The sequence below is a fragment of the Columba livia genome, chromosome W (assembly GCF_036013475.1).
Source record: "Columba livia isolate bColLiv1 breed racing homer chromosome W, bColLiv1.pat.W.v2, whole genome shotgun sequence".
NCBI lineage: Eukaryota > Metazoa > Chordata > Aves > Columbiformes > Columbidae > Columba > Columba livia.
Window position 1 is genome coordinate 4717537 of NC_088641.1, and position 8676 is coordinate 4726212.

General features: G+C 44.4%; 1 long non-coding RNA gene across 1 annotated transcript; it reads right to left on the bottom strand.

The window, feature by feature from the left end:
* Nucleotides 1–382: 382 nt before the first annotated feature.
* On the bottom strand, nucleotides 383–8256 carry LOC135577059 (uncharacterized). The gene is made up of 2 exons (XR_010468660.1): nucleotides 7922–8256; nucleotides 383–2885 (listed from the first exon to the last, which is right to left on the bottom strand). It is a non-coding gene; the product is annotated as an uncharacterized LOC135577059 (long non-coding RNA).
* Between the last annotated feature and the right edge of the window lie 420 nt (nucleotides 8257–8676).

Below are 8676 nucleotides of genomic sequence, written 5' to 3' on the forward strand. Positions count from 1 at the left end.
CAAATCAACCTTTCGTATGTACTTATATACGTTATACGTTCGTTTACGTGCTGGGAATTTCCGTCTCTGGAACTTTTGTTATCTGTTGCAACATCCGAGCGCTTTGTTATCTGTAACACCATCTGGGAGTCCTATTATCTGTGGCACCATCCGGGAGTCCTGTTATCTATGACACCATCCGGTAGTCCTGTTATTTATGGCACCACCTGGTAGTCCTGGTATTTATGGCATTGTCTTTAACTACTACTACAAGGTTCTACAAAACATAATCAAACTCGCACAAGCACAGTTACTGCTTACAATAATATGCATAATACAATTGAATCCTACTCGATTTGTTCAACATTAACAATTTTGACCATCACTTATTACAATTCCCCCCTTTCTTTTTTTTTTTACTCATTTATTTGTTGATCAAATCGAGTTACCGCTTTTCGGGCTAGTAAGGTTATTTCAGCTTCTTCATCAGTTCCATGTTTCTGTAGCAACATAAGGTGTACCCGCTCTATACGGTTTTTAACTAGTCTAATAAGTCGATTTAGGATACAGGGTCCAAAGGTTAGGGTGAGTAATAATATCATCAAGGGTCCAGCTACTGTGGATAGCAATGTAGTTAGCCACGGGGACTGAATAAACCAAGACTCGTACCACCCTTTTGCAGCTTCTCTTTCCCTTTTTCTCTGTTCCAGTCTCTCCCTTAATTTTGCCATCGAGTCTCGGACTACCCCTGTGTGATCTGCATAAAAACAGCATTCTTCCTTCAAGGCTGCGCATAGTCCACCTTGCTGTAAGAAAAGGAGATCCATCCCTCTCCTGTTTTGCAACACCACTTCAGATAGTGAGGTTAGAGACCTCTCTAAGGCGGTTATGGAGTTTTCAATTCTCTCTAGGTCCTCATCTATCGCAGTCTTCAAGGAATTGAATCCTTGATTTTGTTGAACAAGTGAAGCTATCCCTGTTCCTGCTCCGGCTACCCCTAACCCTAGCAACGTAGCTAGAGTAATGGCTGTAATGGGTTCCCGTTTGGTACGATGGAGCCCTGTATCCCAAATATCATACATTACATTTTCTTGATGATACAATATCCTTGGGATGATGGTAACTAACATGCAATACTCTCGGGAACTGTTGAACACCTTTAAAGACACACATGGAGTAAGTCCCGTCCTGGAACATATCCATTTTGTTCCATTCGGAGGAATAATATATCCTGTGGTTTCATTAAGGCTCAGTACGATATTCCCACAAAGTGGTCTCTTGGAATTTGGTACTCTACCTATACAAGTCCCTAACCCAGTTACATGTTGCATAGTTATCCCTCTTTTCTGCTTTTCCCAAGGACATTGAATAGGCACAGACTCCTTGCTTATGGTATACCGACGATTATCCCCTATAGCTTCATAAAAGGGTGGATTAACATTATAACACAACCAGCAACCCATGGTTAAGTTGGGTTGCGTATAGTTTAGAGTTTGATAAGCAGCCAGGATAATTCCCCATAAAGGATTCAAAGATTCCGGGGCTTCAATATTCAGAGAGTTCAAGGCTTCAGTGACAGTTTCCTTTATTACTATTATATTCTCCCTCTCTACTGTCTTTGTCTCCCTACCCAGAGGGGGAGGCGATTTTACTACTGGATTGGGACCTATCGCTCGAGAGGTCGGTTTAACTTCTTCTTTCTTTATGAGAAACATGCCTCCTCGATCAGCACCCGGTTGATAATATCGCATTCCCCAGGTTTTTCCAACAAACCATCCACTATGTTCAGGATCTGTTACGTTAAGGAATATATATTCACAGTTGCCATCGGGTGGGGTGTACCCGCGGGGAGCTAATTGTAGGGAACTCCTTTCTCCCGAGGGAGGAGTGCTCCCTGCAGGTCCCCATCCAACCCTTAAGAACTTATCAGTATTTGCCCGAGGAATTGGCCAGTTTGAAGCAATCGTTTCACACCCCCAGTAAGTGCAGTAATAATGTCCTGGGGTATTACAATACGAGGGTCCTGTGCTGGGGCACATATAAAACCCTATTTTGTTAAAGCATGGCTCAATTTGAACTAATTGGCATAAGGTTACAGTAAAAGAAGGTGACCCTGATGTGGTCTGTTGTTGTATTATCGTTTGGTCCTCCCATCGATAGAGAGTCCATTTAAAAGGTTGGTGGGAACTCCCCTGGTTTATTGCTATTATTACCGGTAAGGTAAGGAGGATTAGGGAGAGCGACCCGGCCCCTGGTTGGCTGAAAATCAGCCAGTGGAGGTTCATTTTGTTGAGGGTTGTTCTGCTTAAGGAGATGCTTTATTTTAGAAGTCTTCGGAGGCACTTGCCAATCCCCACAAGGATACCCCTCTGCCTTGCCCTGGGCCTACTCTGTTGCTTCAGAGTAGCCGGGTAAGTTATCTTCTCGGCAGCAGTTGTAGTCTTCAGGGGACTGCCTCCTAAATTCTCTCCTTGTTCTGTCACAACCCACTTTCCAATACTGAACCCAATAGGGCTATCTTCAAATACAAGGGTTTTGCCACTGTCCCGAATCCTCACAGGGTTTGGAACACTTTCTCTTGGTTATTTCCCAAATGTCTGGACTTTTTTACTGCTGTATCCCGCACCCGTTACACACACGACGTACTCACAGATTGCATTGCTTACATACAGGACATGCGAAGGGCGACTTATGTAATTCCCTACAATTGTCCATAAAAAGCCTAGTGTCCAGGGCTATGCGTCACGTGTCTGTTTCCTCTTGAAGGTCAGCTTCAACTCATCTGGATCACCGGTGACTTCCCAGTCTGTATGTAGGATAGGACCTTTTACTCGGCTAGCGTGTGTCCATCCTCTTTCCGCGGTGCGGACTGCGGTATCTGTAGTGAGTAAAACAAGGAAAGGTCCCTCCCAGCGAGGGGTTAACGATGATTCCTTCCATGTTTTTACGAGTACTTGATCTCCCGGCTTAATACTATGTATTGCTACATCTAAAGGTGGTCTTTGAACCACCAGGCCTCGCTTTAACAGTTCTTGCCTCCTTCTCATGAGTTCTATAAGATATTCTTGTAACATCTTTTCTTCCACTTTAGGGTGTTCGATTGGTTTCTCCAAATCATAGGGCATTCCATATAACATTTCAAAGGAGGAAAGTCCTGTATCAGCCCTCGGTTGTGTCCTTATATTCAAGAGGGCTAAGGGGAGGCACTTTACCCAGTTCATTCTGGTTTCTATCATTAATTTGGTCAGGTGCTTTTTAATTTCTCCGTTCATCCTTTCAACTTTTCCTGAACTCTGGGGGTGCCAAGGAGTGTGATACTCCCACTTGGTTCCCAGAGCTTCTAACGTTTCTCTAATTATTTTGGAAGTAAAATGGGGTCCTCTGTCCGAATCAATAACTGACATGATCCCATATCTAGGTATGATATGCTCTAATAATATTTTTACTACTGTCCTCGCAGTGGCCCGAACTACCGGAAAGGCTTCGACAAAGTGAGTTAGGTGATCTACCAAAACTAGGAGATACTTATACCTGCCTACCTTTGGTAATTCCGTAAAGTCTACCTGAATCCTTTCAAATGGCTTCTTGGCCAGTTGCCTCCCCCCAGGGACTCTTTCCCTAAGACACTGTTTATTTATCCTTTGACAGGTTAAACATTCTCCAACGATTCTTTTTGCTAAATCATACACTCCCAGGGTCATATATTTATTAGCGAACTGGTCTACCAGGGCCTGTACTCCCCAATGGGTTTGCCTATGAAATTCTCTTAAAACTCGCCAAGCCACTCCTTTCGGGAGCATTTCCCTCTCATCAGGTAGCCACCACTTCCCCTCTTGTTCGACTACTCCCATTTGCCCCAATTTCTCCTTTTCCTGATTTGTAAATCTCATAGCATACCTAGTTTGTACAGAGTCCTGTTCAACTGCTTTTATCACCAGTAACGCAGCTTTCTTAGCTTCCTCATCTGCTAAATTATTCCCTCTTATACGCGTGGAGGTTCCCTTCCGATGGCCCTTTACATAAACTACCGCGATTTGTTTGGGCCCTCTTAATGCCTCCAAAGTTTGCTTTATTAAGGTCTCATGTATTAATCCTTTACCCTGAGAATTCATTAGTCCCCTCTCTTCCCAAATTTTTCCGAACGTGTGAACCACCCCAAACGCATATTTAGAATCTGTAAATATTGTTCCTCTCTTATCTTTTAACAACTGTAATGCCCTCAATACTGCGAACAGCTCACAGGCCTGCGCCGACCATCCTGAGTTAAGCGGACCTGACTCCTTAGTTGTCCAGCTATTTCCATCTATTATGGCGTATCCTGATTTCCTCTTTCCATCCACTACCCGCGATGATCCATCTACAAATAATTTTTCTCCACATAGCAACTCCTCTTCTTCTAAATCCTCTCTTATTTTGACTTGATATTCTATTACCCTGATACAATCATGGGAAAGAGATTCGCTCGGTTCCCCATACAAAAATTGGGCTGGATTCTGCAAGTTAGTGGTTTCAAGCTCTAACTTAGGAGAGTGCAATAGGATCCCTTCATATTTCAATAACCTAGCATCCGTAATCCATTTGTCAGCTTTCTGCTGCAATACCCCTCGTATATTATGAGGTGTGTATACCTTTAATTCCCCTCCCATAGTTATTTTTCCAGCTTCTTCAACTAGGAGAGCAGTAGCAACTATGGCCTGTAAACAGGTAGGCCAGCCGCGACTAACTGGATCTAATAATTTGGAATAATATCCTACGGGTTTCTTTTTACCTGCCCATTCTTGTGTTAGGACTCCAAAGGCCGTTCCACCCTCCGTGTTAACAAATAAGTAAAAAGGTCTTCGGGCATCTACCAGACTCAGTACTGGGGCATTTACTAAATCAGCTTTTAAGTTTTCTAATTGTTTATCATCTTCTGTACTCCATTTCATCAGACCTTCCCCCACTAACTTCTGATATAAGAACTTAACCTTGTTACTGTAATTTTCAATCCATTGTCTACAGTAGCCGAAAAGACCTAAAAGTTGTCGCACCTGCCTTTTATTCTTGGGAGGCTGGAGGGATAAAATAGCATTTACTCGATCTGGATCCAGCCTCTTAGTCCCTTTGCTCAACCAGTGCCCTAAATATTTTACCTCTTCCTCGGTAAATTGCAGTTTAGATCTTGATACCTTTAAACCCTTTAGACTCAGGAAATTTAATAACTTAATGCTGGTGCTTCGCACACTATCTTGACTTTTTCCAGCTATTAATAGATCATCTACATATTGTACTAAAACTACTCCAAGTTCCAGGTCAAAATTCTCCAAGACTTGTTCCAGGGCCTGCCCAAAGAGGTTTGGAGATTCAGTAAATCCTTGTGGAAGAACCGTCCATCTAAGTTGTTGCTTCCGATGGGTATCAGGGTTCTCCCACTCAAAGGCAAAATAGTCACGACATTCTTCTCTCAAAGGACAGGCCCAGAAGGCATCCTTTAGGTCTATTACACTATACCAGGTCAACTCTGGGGACACTTGGCTTAATAGGTTATAAGGGTTGGCCACTACCGGAAATCTAGTTACTGTTCTTTTATTTACTTCACGGAGGTCTTGTACTAGACGATAGGACCCATCTGATTTCTTTACAGGTAAGATGGGGGTATTGTGGGGCGACATACATGGTTCTAGTAACCCTTGTTGTAACAATCGATTAATGACTGGTTGCAGCCCGCGTCTCCCATCCTGTGATATAGGGTATTGTTTAACACGTATTGGTACTTCCGGATCCGTTATTGTCACTGTAATTGGTGGAATATCTAATTTTCCAACCGACTCAGGAGTGTACCATACTTCAGGATTGATCTTAGCTTCGTCTTCGGTTGTTAAAGCGTACAGTTTTACTTTCAATTCTCGATCTTTTACCTCCAAACTAATTCCCAATTTGACGATTAAATCCCTTCCTAACAGGTTATATTCAGCTTCAGATACTAATAAAAAGGACCCTACCCCTATCCGGGATGGGGATTCTACTTCCACTCCTTTAATTATGGGTACAGAAAAGGGTTCTCCTTTTGCTCCTATTATTTGTACTTTCTCCGAGGATGGAGTGCATCCCCAGGGTACAGTTTGGACAGTAGATCTTTCTGCCCCTGACTCTACCAGGAATTCCATCTCCTGGTGCTGGGGACCTAATTTCAATTTTATCAAGGGCTCTGTTGTTTTAGAAGTCCCCAGCAGATAGAGCCCCTGACACCCCTACTCGGCAGAATACATTTTCTCATCCTGTATACGTTTCCTACAGTTCCTTCGCATATGTCCCTTCCTCTGACAGTAAAAACATTCGATTTCCTTCCAGTCCTTCAGTCCGACTTGACTTCCCTGAGGTGGCCCGTTCCCACCTATGCGTGGTGGCCCTCCCTTCTGTGGAGCCGTCCTCTGTCCCTCTCGAACTGCCGCTACTAAAATTTTAGCTTGCCTCTTCTGAGTCTCTTCCTCCCTTCTCACATAAACCTTCTGTGCTTCCCTTAGCAACTCATCCAACCCTTTCTCTTGCCAATCTTCCAACTTTTCTAACTTCTTTCTAATATCCGGCCATGACTTCGCCACAAACTGTGTTTTTAAAAGAGCTTGCCCGACTGGTGTCATCGGGTCTATCCCAGAATAAAGCTGCAAGCTCTTTCTTAGTCTTTCTAACCATTCTGTGGGAGTTTCATCTTTCTTTTGTTGTTCATTAAAGGCTTTATTTATGTTCTGCCCTCGAGGGACAGATTCCTTAATCCCTTGGATGATTATAGTGCGAAGATCTCCCATATGGCCCCTGTGTTCCAGGTTTTGATTATCCCAGTTAGGACGCTGCTGGGGCCACTTAATGTCAGCACCCGGCCCTTGTTGGTGTTGCTGGTCCCAAACTCTCATCCCAGCCCTCCGAATCATTTCCCGCTCTTCTGCGGTAAATAGTATCCCTAAAATAGCTTGCAGTTCATCCCAGGTATATAAATTAGGTCCTAAAAACTGATCTACCCTTTCCGAAACTCCTAAGGGATCTTCTAACAAATTCCCCATTTCCTTCTTAAATTCTCTTACATCCCCCGAATTTAGAGGCACTGACACAAACCCCACTCCGGGTTGTGGACCTCCCATCGCTATTTCTCGTAATGGGTATAGCCCTGTTTCTGATGATGCTTGCTGTCCTGCCCCTGATGTCGTTTGCTGCCTAGCTTGACTCCTCGTGAGTCTTCGGGTTCCCCTAAGTGACCCCGAAGAATCAGAATCCTCCTCAGAAGCCGAAGGCATAAGGGGAGAGGAGGGCCTTGGATTCGCTGCTGGCGGGGGATCATAGGGAGGGGGAGGGGGTGGAGGTTCCTCGGGAGCCCTCTTTTTGCGGCCAGATTTCTTTTCGCTTATGGTAAAAATCCCAGCGCGAGTCGCAGGAGGTAGCCAACAACGCGCATATTCGCTCTCCTCAGGATCAAAGGGCTCCTTATCATTTACATAAAAATTTAGGGCCTGACAAATCCAATCTTCAAATGAACCAAAAATTGGCCAAAATAAATGATCTGGTCTAATCTGCTGGTTTCCCCAGACATGCATGCAATAATAAACCATTTTTTCCCTCTCTTTGTTTCACGTGCAAGCTGCACCTTCCCAATTCTTGAGCATAAGGCCCAATGGGGAATCTTGGGGAATATCCGGTAACCTCTCCTTGGGTCCCTTCCCCATGAGATCAGAAGGCTTGCTCTTCCTCTGTCCCATCTTCCGGAGTGTCTTCTTTCACACACACACACGCACCCCTCGTTCGTGGCTCACGCCCTCGCGGGCTATGAGAACCGCACTACTAGAGAGTCCCGCCCTGCCTTACAGCAGGGTCCACACTCACTTCGCTTCCTCCCCAAGCTGGGGGGGGCGTCTCGTTCATGCACACTCCAGGATACCCACCCCAACCGAACGGAATTACTTTCTATACTTACCCTCCCCGGGGTCTTCGTCCGGTTCTTCGTGCACAAAGGTTTACGGGGTTCAATTCTTTTGCCTAATTACCTAAATTTCGGGTTCGGAGGTTAAGGTTTCAGGGCGATCCTCCGTCCACTCCAGGGCCGTCTGAAAACGGGACGGGGCGCCTCCCTGAAGTTTAGGAGTCCCTCCCGGAGATCCTTAATCCGAGTCACGGCACCAAAATTTGTTATAAATAAGAGCCAATAAATCGATTCTGAGTCAATCAATCGATTTTATTTAGCAAGCGGTAATTAGGCAAAACAGCGCTGGGTGACCGGGGGAAGCTCAGTTCCACCAACAGGCACACCAAATCAACCTTTCGTATGTACTTATATACGTTATACGTTCGTTTACGTGCTGGGAATTTCCGTCTCTGGAACTTTTGTTATCTGTTGCAACATCCGAGCGCTTTGTTATCTGTAACACCATCTGGGAGTCCTATTATCTGTGGCACCATCCGGGAGTCCTGTTATCTATGACACCATCCGGTAGTCCTGTTATTTATGGCACCACCTGGTAGTCCTGGTATTTATGGCATTGTCTTTAACTACTACTACAAGGTTCTACAAAACATAATCAAACTCGCACAAGCACAGTTACTGCTTACAATAATATGCATAATACAATTGAATCCTACTCGATTTGTTCAACATTAACAATTTTGACCATCACTTATTACATGTGTAAAAGCCTAATTTAGTGTACCCTGCAGAACATTCAGTAAGAGACT